Source organism: Rhipicephalus sanguineus, chromosome 9 (genome assembly GCF_013339695.2).
Source record: "Rhipicephalus sanguineus isolate Rsan-2018 chromosome 9, BIME_Rsan_1.4, whole genome shotgun sequence".
Lineage (NCBI taxonomy): Eukaryota > Metazoa > Arthropoda > Arachnida > Ixodida > Ixodidae > Rhipicephalus > Rhipicephalus sanguineus.
The window spans coordinates 79,581,437-79,600,890 of NC_051184.2; positions in this window are offsets into that span (position 1 = coordinate 79,581,437).

Genomic DNA, 19,454 nt, shown 5'->3' on the forward strand with positions numbered 1-19,454 from the left:
CCAGAGAGTCCAAGAGGCGGCGGTCAATCTTAGCCTGCCCGTGCCATCGTGAGAGGAGCATACTGCACGCTAGTCGTGTCTATCGGGACTAATAATACAGATTCACCAACTAACCAACTGTTAGGGTATTTATTAGATGGCACTCAGCGATAATGCGTAATGACGACAGTCACGGCCAGGCACGAACTCTCAGCGCGAGCGGCGTTCTTTCAGGGGAAATCAAAGAGGATGACCCACTATAGAAGGCGCTGGAGAGCGCAACCCATTACTAAGTTGGAACTCATCGCTACAATTACCCCGGGTACGAAAAGGGAGCCGCCCGGCGACCTAACAGCTTGTGATTATGAGTGGGTCATGCATGCCTTGAGGCGCTCCACGTTGACAATGTCGCGCCCTCGACGGCGCATGTCTGAAGATGGTTCGACAGATTCGATCAGGAAGTTGACCGGGGATGTGCGCTCGACGACACGGTAGGGGCCTTCGTATTTCGGCAGCAGTTTTGAAGAGAGGCCACTTGCAGTGGTAGGGACTTGGTAGGGACCGAGAGCCGTACGAGCGCTCCAGGGAGGAACATGGGCTCAGAAGTGGTGTTGCCATCACGAATGCTCTCCTGCAGCTCTTGTTCATGCGTCGTAAATGTCTTGGCAAGCTCCCGACACTCTTCAGCAAGCCTGGCTGTGTCAGAAATAGGCGCACACGCCGATGGATCCGGCTTGTATGGAAGTATCTTGTCGATGGTGTGCGACGGGTGCCTTCCGTACAGTAAGAACAAGGGTGAAAAACCAGTAGTGCTCTGAGGGTAGATGTTATAGGCGTAGGTGACGAAGGGCAGAATGGCATCCCAATTGGTGTGATCGGCGGCGACGTACATTGAGAGCATGTCACCGAGCGTGCGGTTAAATAGTTCGGTTAGGCCATTCGTGTGCGGGAGGTAAGCAGTAGTTTTGCGGTGAACAGCATGGTACTCATTGAGAATGGCTTCCACGACTTCCGAGAAGAAGACATGGCCTTCGTCGCTGAGAAGCTCTTGGGGTGGACCGTGACACAGCATGAATCGCTGCAGCAGGAAGCAGGCATCATCGCGCGCTGTAGCCGCTGGGAGGGCGGCGGTGTCTACGTATCGCGTTAGATGGTCAACAGCGACGATGGCCCAGCGGTTACCAGCCGAAGTCAGAAGAAGTGGTCCATACAAATCGATGCCCCCGCGCCCAAACGAACGGTCAGGGCAAGGTAATAGATGTAGACCTGCTGGCGACACGTGCATTGCAGGTTTTTGGCGTTGGCAATCGAGGCAGGAGCGAACGAAATTCTGCACGTAGCGGTACATCCCTCGCCAGAAGTATCGTTGTCGAATGCGGTGGTATGTTTTGGATACCCCAGAGTGCACGCGTTGCGGGTCAGCGTGGAAGGCCTCGCATATCTCAGAACGCACACTGCGGGGTATCACTAGTAGCCACTGGCGGCCGTCGGCGTTGTAATTGCGTAGGTACAGTAGGTCGTCACGAATGGCGAAATGGTGGGCTTGACGACGCAACGCGCGAGTAGGTGGTGTTGCCGACGGATCAGTGAGCAAGTCTATCAGCGAGGTGATCCATTTATCCTTGCGCTGTTCGGTAGCGATGGTGTGAACCTCGATTGAAGCAACAGCTATGTGAGATACTGAGCAGGGGGCATTGTCGTCAGGCAAGGGATAGCGCGAGAGGGCGTCGGCGTCAGCATGCTGAAGTCCGTTGCGGTACAGCACGCGGATGTCGTAGTCTTGCAGGCGAAGTGCCCAGCGGGCGAGACGGCCTGAGGAATTTTTCAATGAAGACAGCCAGCATAGTGCATGATGGTCGGTGACGACATCAAATGGGCAACCATACAAATAAGGTCGGAAATTTGTAAGGGCCAAGATGATCGCCAGGCACTATTTTTTCCGTGACTGTGTAATTGGTCTCAGCTCTGGTAAGCGTACGGCTTGCGTATGCCACGACATATTCGGGGAACCCTGGTTTGCGCTGCGCAAGGACAGCGCCGCGGCCTACACCGCTGGCGTCCGTGTGTACCTCCGTTGGGGCCGTAGGATCGTAGTGGCGTAGTATGGGAGGAGACGTCAACAAACGACGGAGTTTTGCGAACGCAACGTCACACTCGGACGACCATGAATTTAGCGGTCCGTTATTTCCAAGGTACTTCGTCAGCGGCGATATGATGATGGCAAAGTTTGATAGTGGCACCTCCACCAATTTGTTAGGGTATTTATTAGACGACACTCAGCGATAATGCGTAATGGCGACAGTCACGGCCGTGACCGTCACGGACAGTCACGGTCGCGGCCAGGCTCGAACTCTCAGCGCTAGCGGCGTCCTTTCAGGGGAAACCAATGAGGACGACCCACTATAGAAGGCGCAGGAGAGCGCAACCCATTACCAAGTTCGAAGGCTTCGCTACACAACCAACAGTTAGCCCTATAAACGGCTGCGAAGCCATGGCGGCGAGCGGAAGACCCAAAGTATATACAATTAGAGAATACTATGGAAAGAGATATGCAATGGCAGCTGCGTGAAGACCCCGAAGCGATGGAAGGCCCACGCCAACGACGACGTGACCGTAAATCTATGAGAGGTGCAAAAGCTTGGTTTCAGCGCGACGTTCTGTGTCTGCAGTTTGGACATCCCTGTCATGTCTGTGGCTGTCTGTGGTTTAACTCGAACCTCTCTGTGCTGAGAATAAACGTCGGGACAACCTAGGATAACCTAGCTGAAACCTAGCAACAACCTATCCCCGGCGACAGCTTTTCTTGACATTGGAGCGAAGGCTACGGAGGCTGGGCTTCCGCACATTTGTGTTACTACGCAAGTAGTTCGGCAGCTTGCAGCTTATTGCAGTCCCAGTTTCGGTTTTCGCTTGATCGCAGCGCTAGTGCGTTTAGCAAAAATTGTGGATGGAAAATGGAAACGTCAGAGTTAAACTTTGATGAGAGTGCATACATGCAGCTAGTTACTATGCTGTATATATATACTGGTACATGTAAAATTTTCCGCTGTTCAGAACGTTTTCCCAGCATTATTCAGCCATTAAAACAAAGAAGTTTAGGTTCCGTGCTCAGTCAACAAAAAGTGTGGCAGCCCAGTATATACGCGTACGCGCCACACGTGATCGACTATTAACGTTTACAGTATTGAGCCCTGGTACACGCGAAACGGAAGGCCGGTTGCGGCACGATCCTGTCACGGGCCTGTCTTGTTTCAGTTTGCGGTTCACGCCCACATAGTGTTCGGTTTACGCCCACAATTGTTGTAGATCGTTGTTAAGATTGCGCGCAAGACGCGAACAGTCAAGCTTATTTCAGAGCTTGCGCGCACACCAGTGAAAAGGCTTGAAAGTTCGGTGCGTGATGTGTAAAAGACGGCGTGTCCCAACGATGAGCAGCTTTTCCACGGCCGATGCTGTACTCGCCGCTATCAGCGCCTGTGTGCATTGCTGTAACATGACTTACCGTTTACCGGCCGACGGCTGCCTTCGTCAACTTCGTGACTCTGTGAAAATAATATAGCTATGCAAACTATGCAAGATGGCGACTAGAAGGGAGAGCTGGCAGAGGTTCATATCGGGTGTTAACTCCTATAGAGATGAGGCCAAGGTATGGAATAGTGTTAAGAATGTTGGAGGTCAGCCAGCTTATTCTTTACCCTTAGTTGACATCCAGGGGAAAGCCTGGAAGATCAAGCTGACTCTCTGGGAGCACACTTCCAACACGTATCCAGTTCTACACCCTATTCCAAAACCTTCCAAAGGTACAAAACGAGAGTGGAAAGGGAGAGGTTGGATAGAAAAACAATTAATAATGAAGTAGACAATGAACCGTTCCGCTTAGCAGAGCTGCAGGCAGCACTGAGCTGCTGCAACGAATCTCCCCAAGCTTCTGACCGTATTGTATACGATATGGTGAAACACTTATCACATGACACACCAAAAACACTGCTTTCCCTCAACAATACCATACAGTTTTCTGGCGTCAACACTATTTCCTGAAAAGAGGCTATCGTGATACCTGTTTTGAAACAGGGAAAAGATCCATCATCTTTCACAAGTTACAGGCCTATTGCGCTGACAAGTTGCTTATGCAAAGTTTTTGAAAAAATGGTCAACTGCCGGTTGATACACTTCATCAAAATAAACAACTTACTAGATCTGTACCAGTGCGGATTTCGAGAAGGTCGATCCCCAACCGCCTACTTAATCCGCATTGAGTCTGAAATTTGCGGAGCATTTGCACATGAACAGTTTTTTCTCTCAGTATTCCTTGACATGGAAAAAGCATAGACACAACATGGCGGTTTGGAATACTGAGAGACCTCTCACACTTAGGTATACAAGGTACGATGTTAACAGTAATTGAAAGTTAGCTTTCCAATCGAACATTCCGTGTTGAAGTGGTTAATGTATTATACCACCATTTCTGCAGTAGACTGGAGTGCCCCAAGGGGGGGGGGGGTGCTCAGCTGCACGCTTTTTATTGTAAGATGAATTCTCTGCATCTTTCCATCCCACACACTATATTTTACTCATCCTATGTCGATGATATACAGATGGGATTCAGATCTTGCAACCTTGGTAATTGTGAACAAGTTCAGTTGGGCCTGAACAACGTGTCCAGATGGGCAGACGAAAATGGGTTCAGGTTTAGTACACAAAAGAGCACATGTCTTTTATTTTCTTGAAAGAGAGGCCTCCACCCATATCCCGAAATTGACTTGCATGGCCAGCGGTTACCTGTAGAGGAGGAGCATAAATTTCTAGGCTGAATTCTGGACTCTAAACTAACCTTTATATCACATATCAGGCATAATAATAACACTTTATTTTGGCATGTGTACAAGACAGTTATATGCCACCGAGATAAGGCAAAAGGAAACAGACGAAACTGTTTCCTGACTACGCCTACATCCCGGCTCGTTAACAAAAACAAAAAACATATGAAAAACAAGTGTATAAAAACTATGAACATTCTAAAATTGCTTTCACGCGCTTGATGGGGGAGTGACAAAAAGTACTTCGTCAATCTGTATAGAAGCCTATAAGCACCTGCCTCGATTATGGGGCGATAATCTACCAGTCTGCGACACCCAGCGCTTTGAAGATGCTTGACCCTGTCCACCATTTGGGCATTCGTCTTTTTACGGGTGCTTTTCGCACAAGCCCTGTCGAAAGCCAGTACGTCGATTCGAACGAGTGGCCGTTGCACCTACAGAGATCTTACATGTCTTTTGTATAATATCTCAAAGCAAACGCAGACAAGGAACACCCCTCACATTCCATCATCAATAAGTTGTCCAGCTCTCTACTGTTTAATAACCGTCCTTCGCTTCGAGAGCCCACATTGCCTGGCACTCTTTGGCCGTAAAATGGCCAAAGAGTGCCAGGCAATGTGACATTAAACACCATACATCATCATCAAGCGAAGCTGACGTAATTTTTAACAGCGAAGCTGCTGTAGCTGACGTAGCTTGTGCGGTGTCACCAGAAAAACATCATCATTAACCGGCACGTGCTGTCTTAATCCTATAACAAGATAGCAAGTTGGGCGTGTTGGTGCGTACTCATATTTGAAGAAAATCAGCGCACAGAAAAACTAAGACTAAGAAGAGATAAAACACACACAGCGCTGCACTCACATCAGAAAGTTTATTCAGAGCAACAAGAGTTTAAAGGGGAAAAACCGCGCATAAGTGAGGAACGAAGTGGTTAGGCGAGACACTCATCAATAAAATTAAACCCTTTTTTGTGCAACGTCACCGAGGTCTGGCTTACGCAGGCATAACGTGAATTGTTTATATTCTTAGTCTTCATCCAATTGTTCAATAGCGTTGTCGTCTTCATGTTCTGCTTCGCTCTCTGAACACGTGCACAAATTTCTCTGGCTCGGAATAAAATAACTCTGATGAGCGAGACGACTAGTACAGAAAGCGGAAAAGGGAGAGAAGGAAAGAGAAATAAATATATAGAAAGACAGAAATCCAAGGAGAAGAAGATTCTTCGCCAGAGAATTCCAACACACGTACACGCCATCTCAAGGCGAGCTGCTAGCAGAGCTCAAATAGCAAAGGAGTGGGAAAGGGAAGTGAGGTTGAGGAGAGAAAGGAAGTAAAACATATCATAGAAAGAAAAGAAAGAGAGAAAACAAAAGGCCGAAAGAAAAAGATGGAAAGAAACTCGGCAAATCCCACGCCTTCTGGCAATGCATTTTTGACTTTGAGGCAAGCGTCACGAGGTGGATCGACGTATTTTTGTAAGTGTTGTAGTGTTCTGCACACCGTCGGCTTACCAGGCACGTCGACAACACTGGCGTTTAAAGGCTAACTTATGGTCTGACGTAAAGTCAGCACTAAAGTTAGAGCACATACGTCACTATTATCGAAACGAAGTGTACGTTACGGTGCGATGATGTTAATATCGTACGTAACTTTTGTTAGCGTATTCCTCCGGTGTGGATGAACGCTTGAATATAGTTTGCTGAATTGTACGCATACAAATGTAATGTTTATTAGACTGCTATAAAAGCGGAGCCAACAATAGAACCACAATTGACGTTAACCTGATATGACGCCTGTATCATTTAAATACATATGTAGTGTCGATTGCTTTGCTATCAAATAAGATAGCCAGCACTGCAACCACAATTAACTTTGCACTGACAGTACGCCTGCATAGGGTGTCTTCCCAAAGCTGTTTCTAGACCTGACGTGGCTCTAGTGCTAGAATACCTGGCTGCCGTGCAGAATGATTGGGTAAGATTGCTGCTGGAATCCTAATTTCTATTCTTTGCATTCGTCGTGTCAACGCTGCCGATCTAGGTTTTTCTTAACGCTGTCGCAATTAAATTACCAATGTCTGTTCTCGCCGCTCCTTGGTAGATATAAACTGTCAATCACCTATCAGAAATCACAAGAGAAAGGTTAAGGGGAGCGCAACTTGCGCTCCCCTTAACCCTTCCGACTAGCCCAACAACGTGCGCACCTGTCAAACACCCCTGAGGCGCATACCCATATACCGCGGCTCGGGATCTATCTATCTATCTATCTATCTATCTATCTATCTATCTATCTATCTATCTATCTATCTATCTATCTATCTATCTATCTATCTATCCACCTACGTCTAGGCGCTTTCATGATCGCCTCCTTAACTTGGTGTACACCAATAATGGCGTGAGAGGGTGAGAGGATTTGACAGATATGTCTGTCGGGTCATGACATGAATAGCGTTAAAATCCTGTCGGGTACGTCGTCCGACCCTTTTCTCCAGACGTGTGTAGACAAACCCGTGTACCACAATTCGCTGTGCACGTGTAAAAGCCACAGGTGACTGACAATTCATATCTACCCAGGAACGCTGAGAACAGACATTGGTAATTGAAATTCGAGAGCGTTAAGAAAAACCGACATCGACCGACAGCAAACATGCCGCCTCCGGCGAAGCAGCATAGTAGACGAAATTGACCAGTACACGGGAAAAGACGCCGCCAATCCCACCGCCACAAGTTCTCCACGTGTGTGTCATTGTCGGCCTACGACAAGCCTTCTGTATTGTTTTGCACCGGCTTCAGTCGCCACTTCCACACGCACAAATAAATCTTTTCAATAGCGAAGCTGTTTAGCAAATCATTCCTTGTGATCCCATCGCAGAAAACTATAGTCACCTTGACGGGTATGTGCCACTGTGCGGCTACATCAGAACGAGTTCAGAGAGAGAGAGAGAGAAAGACAGAAACAGAGCAGGAAAGAAGGATAAAAGGCAGCGAGAAATTCTTGCCGAAAAAATTCCTTCACGAGGCGCGATTCGAACCAGCATACCCCCGATCCGCAGGCGAGCTTACTACCACTCGGCTATCCAGGCATGCTTGCAGAGCGTAGCATAGCCTTGTGTAGTATAGTGTGGGAATATGCTGGAAAAATGGAAGTGAGCGTGTGGAGGACAGTTGTGATGGTGAGGAGGAGGGGTGAGAGTAAAGTGTAGCACAGAAAGAATGAGAAAGAGAGAAATAGAGAGAAAGAAATGTAGAAAGAAAAAGAAAGACAGATGAAATATCAACGAAAGACAGAAAAAGAAGTGGAGAGAAAAAAGATAGAAAGAAAGAAAAAGCAAGCAGCGCGTCGTCTAGTGAGTAGATACCGCACCACGTAGCCAAGCCGCGTATGCGCAGTAGGTAAGCGACGCCCACGGACAGAGACATCGCGAGCCACCTTCGATCTACAGTGCCTAGCCTACCTAGAGTGTACTAGAATACACTCTAGGCTTGCTACGTACTTCCCAGGAGGAAGCCACGCATCTCGAAGCTAGACGTGTCGGTCCACATGAAGTACGAGCGGCGACGGGTTCGTGCTTCGCTGTGCCAAGATTTGCGCGACTTAGTGCAAACTCCCTGCAATTTTTTTTGCCTCGAGTTGATAACTGTCATAGTAATTAAGAATATCTTATTAGAAGAAATTCATTGCGCGCAACTATCAATGCTTGATTGAACATTTGAAATTGTAAAAACACCCAAACCATTCCATATGTGACAAGACGCTATGGCGCTGCGAGTGGGAGTGACCTTTGTGCGGCTTGCGTTTGGGCACGCGCCACTATAAGGCATTCTGCTTGGGTACGCAACCCTGCGTACCCAAGCTCTTGGGGCTCCAAGCGCTTGCGGACCAAGCAATAAAACCCTCTACTATCGTTTTTTTGAACTTCAACCATCATAATTCAACTCAACGTTACGTTAGGAGAAAGCATTACGCAATACAAAAGAAAGAAAGAAAGAAAGAAAGAAAGAAAGAAAGAAAGAAAGAAAGAAAGAAAGAAAAAGCCGCACCTCCCCGGAGGGGATCGTGAGGAAATGCGAATGCATTTGGGTGCACCCGATGAGTGTGCGATTAATTAATGAAGAGAGACGAGAGTGTGCACGTAAGCATTATTTATTCATACGTCAGCACCTGTTCGTCTTATCGTTGTGCCTGACGGCCACAATAACCGCCTTGTGGTCGCTGAAGTGCACGGTCAAAGGGTCTTTGAGAAGCATACGCGCGGCACAGTTTCGCGTAAAGACCAGATCAATGCAACTCCCATGAATGCTAGTGGGGCACGTGTTGTCGGAGGCGGCAGAGAGACAATGCATAGAATGCTTGGTCTGCATGTACTCCACCAGCCACTCGCCACTCTTCTTGACCACGTCAACGTTGAAGTCGCCGACCAAGACAATGGGATCAGAGAGTTTGGAGCGCACACGCACACTTTCCATAGCCGCGTCCAGCTTCGCGGCAACGGCGTCCCGAGCGAGGTTGGGCGCGAGGTACACGGTCACCACAAAGACTCCGTCTCCGGTGCAGGCAAGGGTGCACAAGTCCTTGTACGGAGACGCGTCTCGAACGGGAGACGTGGCAACGGCGTGCGATATCAGTTCCCGTACTCGCATCGCATGCAAGCGCCCTCAGCAGGTACACTCCTCCTCTCCCTTACCCTCCACTGCTCCGCGATGCGAGCGCCATGACACGACCGCGCGCTCCTCCTCCCCTTACCCTCCGCCGGTCACCACCAGCTCCGGTTGCTAGGCACGGCGCAGCTGTTGCTAGGGGCGAGGAGGAGCGCGCGCGGAGAGGTCTGTGCGCAAGCCGACCAGGGACGCACGACAACCCCCGACTAAGAAATGCATTCGCATTTAAAAAAGAAAGAAACAAAAAAGATCGCAACATCAGGCAGGCATTCACCAAGCTTCGCTTCCTCCCAATGTCCCGATAGTGCAAGGATCACTGATTTTATTGTTATCTCAAACCTTCCATCTCTCCTTCAATCTGGAAGGACTCCGAATTAAGGTTGTAGTATGTGGGCTCAGGCTCACAGATAGAACGCAAGGTGAGCGGGTCCGCAGTGCTATCTTCGCTGTTCTGCACCTGCACCCCACTCGCCGTTTCTTTACGCCAACTGGTCTGAGTAAGCACAGCTCACGGGCCCAAGCGGACTCTGTTACTGGCGGTAATCCCATTATTGCAGCTGGGCCTGCCCGTCCATAATCTAGAATTTTACTTAAGGTTTTGCGTTTCTTGCGGAAAACAGCTGCTTCCTTGCGATAGTTTAGCGTAGTTTCATATTAGGCGCATAACTTTGCAAAAAATTTGGTAAGAAACTTGCGCCACAGCTACTGTTGAAACAGAAGACCAGACACTTGTTTCTGTTAACCATTTGGCTCCATTGACAGTGTCTGGTTCCGGGTGAACATTTCCAGACTTATAAGGGACAGCTTAATGCTCTCCCAAAGTAGACCACGCAGTGACGCTTAATGACAAGCGTAATATCCACTTTCCTAGACAAGCGGGACGGCTTACCGCAGTCCCGCTATGCAGTACATATTGCCACGCCCACTTCTTGTCTTGTTTTGATGTATTCGGGTTTGACCGGCAGGGACGGTTATCAACGCTCGACGCTGTTCGAGAAGCTTCACGTCTATAGTAGATCGTTCTGTTAAGATTGCGCCCCGCACGCGAACTTTCCAGCAATATCGCTGGTGGCGGCGTTATCTCTAGACAAAGGAAATTGCGTGCGGGGCGCAATCTTAACAGAACGATCTACTATAGACGTGAAGCTTCTCGAACAGCGTCGAGCGTTGATAACCGTCCCTGCCGGTCAAACCCGAATACATCAAAACAAGACAAGAAGTGGGCGTGGCAATATATTCTTAAATGAAATAGCGTAAGCTTAGCAATGTTCTTATATTCCATTTCAGCATCTAGCGCACAAGACAAGGACGGAGTGAAAACGGACGAATACAGATGTTGTCCTCGTCAGCTGTCACTCGGTCCTTGTTTTTTAATTTGTATGTTGGATGCTTAAAACACACTAAATGCTTTACCATTTGTTTTATAGCTGGCGACAACTTTCTGTGGCAGCACAGTAAACTCTGCCGAGCACAAGTGTGTAGTTCGTCACTGCTCTGCTGCATATAATGTCCTCGAAAGTAATTCTTTCTAGATTACTTAGCATAAAGGAAAACCTAATAGCTATTTCTTTCCTTTTTATGTTCAATTATTTTTGCATTGAGAGAAAGGTTATCCCTTTATGTATTTTTCTCTTTTTGCTGTTTCTGGTTTTCCGGCGTCAATTTCGCGCTTTACCACCATGCTAAAAAAATCACAGCATATCCACGGAGTGAATGATGATGAGTGGGCGAAGCTGCGGAGGTTCATCGGTAAACCGTGAATCTTCCGTAAATTCTGCCCAGTACATCATCACCGACGTGAGATCGGGCGCGTTTATACTAAAGGTTCGATCAGTTATGACGACTTGCAGCTCACTTTAATTTTACATGTACGCTGTGAATTTTCATTGTTTAGAAAACCATTGCTTTAGAAAACATCTGGCGTCTTTTCGTTTTGCTTTAGAAACATCTGGCGTTCTTTCGTTTTGCTTTTACAAAACATCTGGCGTCTTTCGTTGGTTTATTTCATCAATCAACGGCGTTTTGAACAAAATGTTTAGTGTTTAATCACGCACAGGAGAAATCTCACCAGGCACTACCTTGGAGGTAAAGAATGGCTGCTAATGGGAATGAGAGACAGAAGAAGTCGGCTTTTAGCTAACGCTGCGAATTTTTGATTGTTCAACAACGCACAGGAAAAATCTCCCACCGGCACCACCTTGGAGGTCAAAGCGTAAGACTGGTTACGCACTACGACTACGACTACGAGGGACGAACGGGTGCCGCCTTAAGGAGCTTCGCCCCTAAAACGATGGCAAAGATGGGTTGAATAAGGCACACATCGAGGTTTATAGGCGAGTGTGAGTGATTGTTCATGAGTTGATAAGTATGCATCGAACAGACAAAATAAAACACACACACAGATGCATTCCAAAACATTTCGTTCTCCGCATACTATAACGCGGAAATGATTTTTATTGTACGCAATAGAGACTACAAGTTCAAATGGATCACTCTCATTGCGATAGCCACATTAACGTCGACCACCTGGCAATTTTCAGCAAGACCCCCAGCTTGAAGGCAAAAGTGTGATCAGCAACAGTACATGACAGAAATGACGCATTTGATGCATTGCTTGCGTACGCGGTCCGTATTTTCGATTGCTCATTGTCGCCGATACTAGCACGTTGAAAATGGCGTAGTGTAACACTGGACGCGTCAGCGTTATGGCGGGAGGCGTTACTATAAGAGCGATGAGAGCGCTTTACCATGACACATTTACCACCATGCTTCGACTGGTCACCGCATCGCGTCCCCTACTTTTTTCCAAAATATAGGAGGCGCTAGCCCATGGCGGACACGTTGATGTCGATTAAACGGTCTACAGTATGCCTTTCTCTCTGCTATACAAAGAAAAAGAGAAAAAGAAAGAAAAAGGGGTTCGGGGGGGGGGGGGGCAGCGCTGCCGGAGAAGGTGGCGTTAACGTCCACCTTTCCTCCTCTTCATCCTCACTTTTGTTACCCTCCTCTTCACCATAAGTCTTGCTGTCGTAACGACGCCGGAGGTTGTGCTTGTGATTAGCTAGACCGCTATGCTACGGCACATGCGGGCGCTCACAATGCAACTTTGTATATGGTGTCTTGTTTTCACGTAGAATTTGCAGTTCAGTAAGTCCCGATTTGTCATCGTTTTTTTACTTTCTCCCCTGCTCATTTTCCTCCTTCTCACCCTCGCTTGCCTTTCCCACCCACTTGCTATAATATACAACACAATGTTATGCTATGCTTTACTTTCTTCCCTCCTTTTCACCCTCACAGCACTCTTCCTTGCCCTCACATCTCTTTCCAACCCCCTTGCTAAACTGTATTCTGCATGTCTATGTTATCTTTTACACTCTCATCTCCTCATTTCCCTCCTGCTCCTCACTCTTAGCCAACCATAAGCTTGCGTTCATGTACCCTTGATCCCACCAATAGCCTAGCAGTAAAATAAATTCTTAGAGAAAACTGCCGAAACCAAAGAGCAAAATGCAATAATGGACTAAAGGGATGGCAGCTTCACTGTCCGCGAGTTTTTAAAGCGTGGAACTGGCTGGAGTATTTTTCAGGCATGTGGCTCAACACTTAGATTACTGAAAGCTCTACTGTCGGAGAGCAGTAAGCTATCCCGGCTACCTCTTGGTAAATTTCACAACCGGAAGGAGAGGGGTCAAAGGAGCCGAATAACTACCTACAAAAAAAAACGATCGTTCATTTCTATACAAACATTAGCGCAAGTTTCTTGAATAACGTTTTGTGCGCATAGCTGAAAATGCTGTCGACTACAAGAAAGAACGAGGCTATCTTGATTACGATGCTCCAAACTTTATTCAAAAGTATCGAGTATTACAGGGATGGGCTGCTGCAAGGCCGGGACTACCGCAAGAAATAGTGTAACTTCAGCCTTAACCATTCAATCCTTTCCGCGTCTTGCTGTTGTGATCTCGAGGATGTCAAAGTCCTCGTCTTGCTGTTTGCTAACTGCGCTTACTGCAGCTGACGCACAACAACTTGCAAAGTGGTTAGGCTTGTGACACAACCGACATTTCTTTCCAAAAGCTGGGCATTGTTTAGGCTTGTGCCAGCCGTTGCACCTGCGACAGCGACGTTGTTCTTTCGCTTGTTTGCCTCCTTTTGAGGGGGACGGGCGCCTTGAGACCGCATCGACACTGTCTTCGCCTTTACGCCATACTTCGTTTCGCTGTGCTACCGTCTCCGCTGCCCTGCACATTTCCTCTGCTTTTTGCAATGTCAACTGGTCGTCCCGCAGCATTTTCTCGCGTAGTCTACGATTTTGCGTGCCAAATACGATTTGCTCCCGTATCATTGATTCTTGCAACGTGCCAAAGTTACACTGTGCTGCCTGTTCTTTTTTCAAGTCGCGAACGAATTTTTCAAATGGTTCCCCTTTAGCTTGCTTTCTTTAACGGGACACATATCTCTCGTGCACTTCGTTGCTAACTTCGGCGCAATAGGCATCAAATTGTCTCACCACGGTGCTGTAGTCCTTCTTGTCCTCGTTTGGCCCGAACTGAAAGTTGTTGAAGACGTGCAAAGCTTCGTCACCGGATGTGCTCAGCAGTAGCGCAGCCTTCGATGCTTCCGTTTTCGGTTGGTCTGTTGCCGTCGTCACCAGCAGAAATAACTCAAACTTCTGCTTAAACCACTTCCAGTTTTCCGTGACGTTACCCGTAAGCCGCAATGCCTCCGGGGCTTTCAGGAGATCCATGACGTAACAGACGCAGGGATGATTTTTCCCGGCGTCAAGGGGCCACTTCTGACACCATGTATGGATTATGCCACGGGCATACGGACGACGCTAAAGGCAACATCCTCAGTGCAAGAATAACGACGACGTTTATTGAGCCAAAGCTTATAAAGGCACGAGCGAGCGCAATGAACATACTGCGCATCCCTGATGCGCATCCGCGCCGGTTCAATCAGTACACGTGCTCTATACACAAAGGGGCACGTGTCTCATGTATAAAGAGGCGGATTCTGAATTCCGAGCAAGCTACACTTCAAGCTTTATTGATGAGCGGTGTCGCGCAATTTCTAAGGTAATCCCAAATCTAAACTGTAACGGCGCTCTCGTAACCAACACCGGAGACAATATTTTGCAAATTGAAAGCTACTGTGAATCTTTATTTATTTTTCTTTCTCATTAGTCCGGTGTCTCGTTCAAGGTTATTTCTTATTTCTCTTTTGAACCCTTTTATTGATGGTGGTTGTGCAGGCATCAATAGTTTCATTACAATAGAGGTTATAGAGCAGGCAATCGACCATTCACTTTCATTGACAAGACGTGGCCCTGATTGTTTCTCAGCTCAGTTTTGCAAAATAAAATACGCCAGGCCTGCGCTGAAACCGCAGCACAGCCACAGCGAAAGCTGGAAGAGCGGCGTTTCTATAGCCCGTTGTCAGCTCTCTTGGGGCTACTGATACAAGTACACTAGCAAGGTACCCATACGCCATAAATCACAATTTTTTGCGAAGTTGGAAAGCACCTACAAAGCTATTATTCGTCATTCTGCGGAGAAGCGAGGTACCAGCTATGTGCCTGTAAGGCATTAGGTGTACTTTGTTGACGCGACGACTGATGGCGATGAAGAATTATGGCCCAGCCCTTTGTAATGGGTAGGAAGCTTTAAACGGTCCACCAGTTATGTGATTTGCATTGGGTGACGCCCGGTCATTATTTCCCTCTCCCGCCATGCTGTAAACATACGTTGACGTGGGAGAGAGAGGGGGGCGAAGAACTTTACTGACACCCCGAGGAAATGGATCATGCGCTTATGGACTTCCTTGGCAACCAATACAAGTGCACTTGCGAGGAATCCACTACGCTATAAATCATTGTAATTTTTGAGAATTAGGGAAGCAGGCACTATGCCACTTTTCGTGATTCAACGGAGAGCTGTGGTACCTTCTAGACACATGTAAGGCATTATGCGAACTTTGTTGATGCTGCGCCTGATTACGAAAAAGAATTCTGGCGGAGGCCTTTGTAATGGGTTGGAAGCATTAAACAACCTTCTCGTCGCGCAATTCGCATTGTGTGAAGCCTGGTTGCAGAATTCGCGTTGTGCGGCGCTTGGTGGTCATTTTACTCTTCTACGACGCTTGCCGACATGAAGCCGGCATAGGGTCTTTTTGCACAGCAGTTTCAAGCACCGGCATGGCTCAGAGGTTGAATACTGGGCTCCCACGCAGAGAGCCCACGTTCGAACCTCGTTCCATCCTAAAATTTCGAGCGATAGCGGTTACGCTATTGCTCGAAATCCATCCTTCCATCCTTATTTCAAGCGACAGCGGTTACGGATACCGGGTGCGGCTGCTGCGCACAACTACGGCGCCAAAAGCAGCCGCTGAAATGGTCTCGTAACAGCTTTCACTGTAAAAAAAAATCAGGAGCGCTTGTCATATTGGCAAAATGGGACGAGCGCTGCATTAGGCGACATAAGTACTACTTTTGCAGCGGAGTTGTAAAGCTTTTCATTATAGCTTTCGGACTGAAAACTATCATCATCATGAACCAGCCCATGCTCAGTTCGTCCTCTTCATCCTCTTCGTCATTTTTAACACGAAAGTGTTTTACGGCGGGGTCCACCAAGTACATCCCTCACGGATATGACGTTGATAAAATGGACGCCAACGGGCGAGAAAGAAAAAACCAAGAAAAAGATCCCCCGCTGCGAATGGAACCCACGGCCTTGCGGCCGCGACGGCAAGCGCCCGACGCCCTACCGACTAAGCTAGCTCGGCAGAGGCACGACACGGCGCGAACGCGTCTTATGTCTTTCACACATTCTCTTTCGCACGGTCCTCTCTGTTGGCATGTAAGTAGGCGGGGCGGAGCGGGGCGGTGCCGCCGTCTGTGAGAGGTGAAAAGAAGTAATGGTTCACGATCGACATTTACTAGCGCTTACTCCGAGATCGCGCGCTATATCGGAAGCCATGGCTAAAGTATCTCGGTGTGCGCCGGCGCGCTGGCATCGCCGAGGCACCCTTGACGCAGTTCATTCTTGGCCTTTCGCTTCGTGTTAGCGTGCGTCGGCTCATCGGAGTAGTGCCCCTTCCACATGCACCAACGGGATTTATACGCCGCCGACTGCTTCGATTGCGAGAGCACCGACTAACAAAACTGCTGCAATACGCGTTGCAGAAAGGACGCCATTTCTACAGGCGAATATCGTGCCTTGGTGGTAGGGAGACCAGCGCTTGCGAGACAGAGGGGTATGGCTATGTAGTGTATCATTACAGCATCGGCGCTGCATGTTTTTGCAAGAAAAGGTGGCTGATGTGGCCAACTGACCGCTCCAGGCAGTCGGTTTAAACTACACATCGCGCGGTTTGCGCTGTTGCCGAATTGATTGCGAATAGCTTTAAGGTTAAATATTAACGTTGGCTGCAGTGGTGGTAGATGGCCATGGGATATTGCGGCAGATTTCGCGCTCGGAGCCGCGAAAAAGAATAGACTTACAGATTTGCTCCTATGGAAGGACCGCACTTCGTCAAAAAAAGAGCGACCATTATGCCAGTCTATACGACACATGATATAGCAGTCTGGGGTTTTATGTGTCGAGCACGCGCTAGTGCAGGGCTCCGGAAATTTCGACCATCGGGTGTTCTTTAACGTGCTTCTAGTATTTTAACGGGCTTCTAATATTTCGCCTCCATCTAAATGCGACCGCCGCGGACGGGATCGAACCCGCGATGTTCGGGTCAGCAGCCGAGCACCATAACCACTGTTCCATCACAGCGTACATATCCAATAACACAAAAGATACTCGAATACCTTGAGCAATCGTGAGCTATACGCACGCATGCACACACACTTTTGCCCCACACCCGCCTTCACCGTATGGACCCACGCCTACGACTCAATACTCCATCTGGGCTATACCGATCCGAGAAGACCGTTCTCTGCCGCATGCGGCTTCCGATGTCCTTTACTAACGTGTTTGCTTGCCGCATCGGAATGGCAGTATGTGACCATTGCTGCCGTGACGAAACCATCGAACACATCCTATGTCATTGGCCTCAGTACAACTCCTAGAGACAATCCCTCTCAGCAGTGTTTGAACACCTCGACGACTGGTCGCTTTCTGAGCAGTCAATCTTGGAATGCCGGAATGATCGAGCTCCACGCCAGCAAGTGACGAAGGCGCTGTTGAAGTGTCTGCGAGCGACCAGCCTCGTTGAACGATTATGGGTGTGCACGATCGTGCGTGTATCTCCCCTTATCTCATTCCCTCATTGTTATCTTCCGTACTTTCCTATCTCCACTTACCCCTTCCCAGTGCAGGGTAGCAAATCGGGCATTTATTTTCCGGTTTACAGCCCTGCCATTCCGCATTACATCTCTCTCTCTCTGACATACGCATTTATATAGTGTCGTAATCTCGAGTTAATAGAGGTTTTATTATGCCTGCATAACGTGGCAAAACAGCCACACTCAAGGGGCAGAGCATCCTTACGGGGATGATATCATTTAACGGAGGCTCGCACATCACGATTGCCTAAAACTAACGACTACCACGTGGTGATTGTATACGGATAACACGAATTGTTTATTGAATTATTCGTTTTTCCTTTATGACCGAATTGACAAGTGCCTATTTCTAGAAATGCAAATTTTCCTCTTGACCTGCGTTTACGTCTTAGTGTTTGCATTTAAATTAACCGCCGGCTTCTTGGCCAATTTGCCACAGTGGGTGACCCACTAGTAAGGAGCATGCAAGCAAGCTAGCAAAGGACCCCTTCACAAATCACAGCTACCTGAACCCACTCAGGTAGTACCACAGTTGGTAAGTGCCAATCATCTGGGGATCATCATCACCATCATCAGTCCCAGCTACAGAGCAGTCCGCACAGTTTATTTGCTGATACGTATTATTTTCCATTTTGCAATGGGAATCAACCGCGCAAATGTGTACAACATTCTATTGGACAGGGCGGCTATGCACTGCCTGAATTCACCACGGTCACAAAAACAGGTTACTGACGTGAGTAACACTTTCCTTTGTGCTAGTTGGCGCCTTCTATAACACTTATTACAGCAGCGCTCATAGGCAGTGACAAAGAAAGTGAGTACACTGGACGGGCACAAACTTCGAAATTTATTTCAGAACACTTGCCGATGCACATTTACGAGCACATTATAGTAAGTGCGCGACCCATATCCAGGCAGTGAAGGGTATGAGTGCGGCATACCGATCTTTCCTTTATTGAATGACACGCAGTTACAGATACCGCAGAAGCGCGAACGGTAACAGTGTGCCTGCTAATAAAAATTGGCATATGCTAAGTGAGAGATATTTATCTCGATTCCATCAATCGTGAAAGCATTACGCAAGAAGTGTAATTCTTAATTTGCTACAAAAAAGCACTTCCAGATAATATAGATACTCTGTACATTCCACATGGTCAGGCGACTCCAATATCGCCTTCTCGCCAAGGTTCACCCAACTCTTCTGAAGAAAGAAATAACTAAACAACTATTCCTTTTCTCAAAAAAGCATACCTAGCTCATATCTATACAGAATCATTTTGCGGTGTCCTATATACTTGTGTTCACAATGAATCTAAACAAACATCAAGATAAAACAAACATCTGGAAGGGAGACAAAGTCTTAACGCGCTGTTCGTGACAGCGATAGAAATTTATTCTCTCATTTATTTGTTCGTTTATTTGGAGTACATTTAAGATATGACATACATCAGAGAAGGGATGGTCATTCATTGCAAATGAGAATGACAAAAATAAAAACATATGTGCGAAAGTTATACATACGGGTAAAATACACAATTACAGTTATACATTCCAAGCAGAGTACAGACAAGTAATAATAGGGCAGTATTCTAACATATTTTTAGAGCATTTCAAAAGCACTGGGATTATCTATGTCTGCTATGGAGTCAGGTGTGTAATTCTACTCATTTTCCTTTCTGGGATAGTGAGCCTGCTGTATCATAA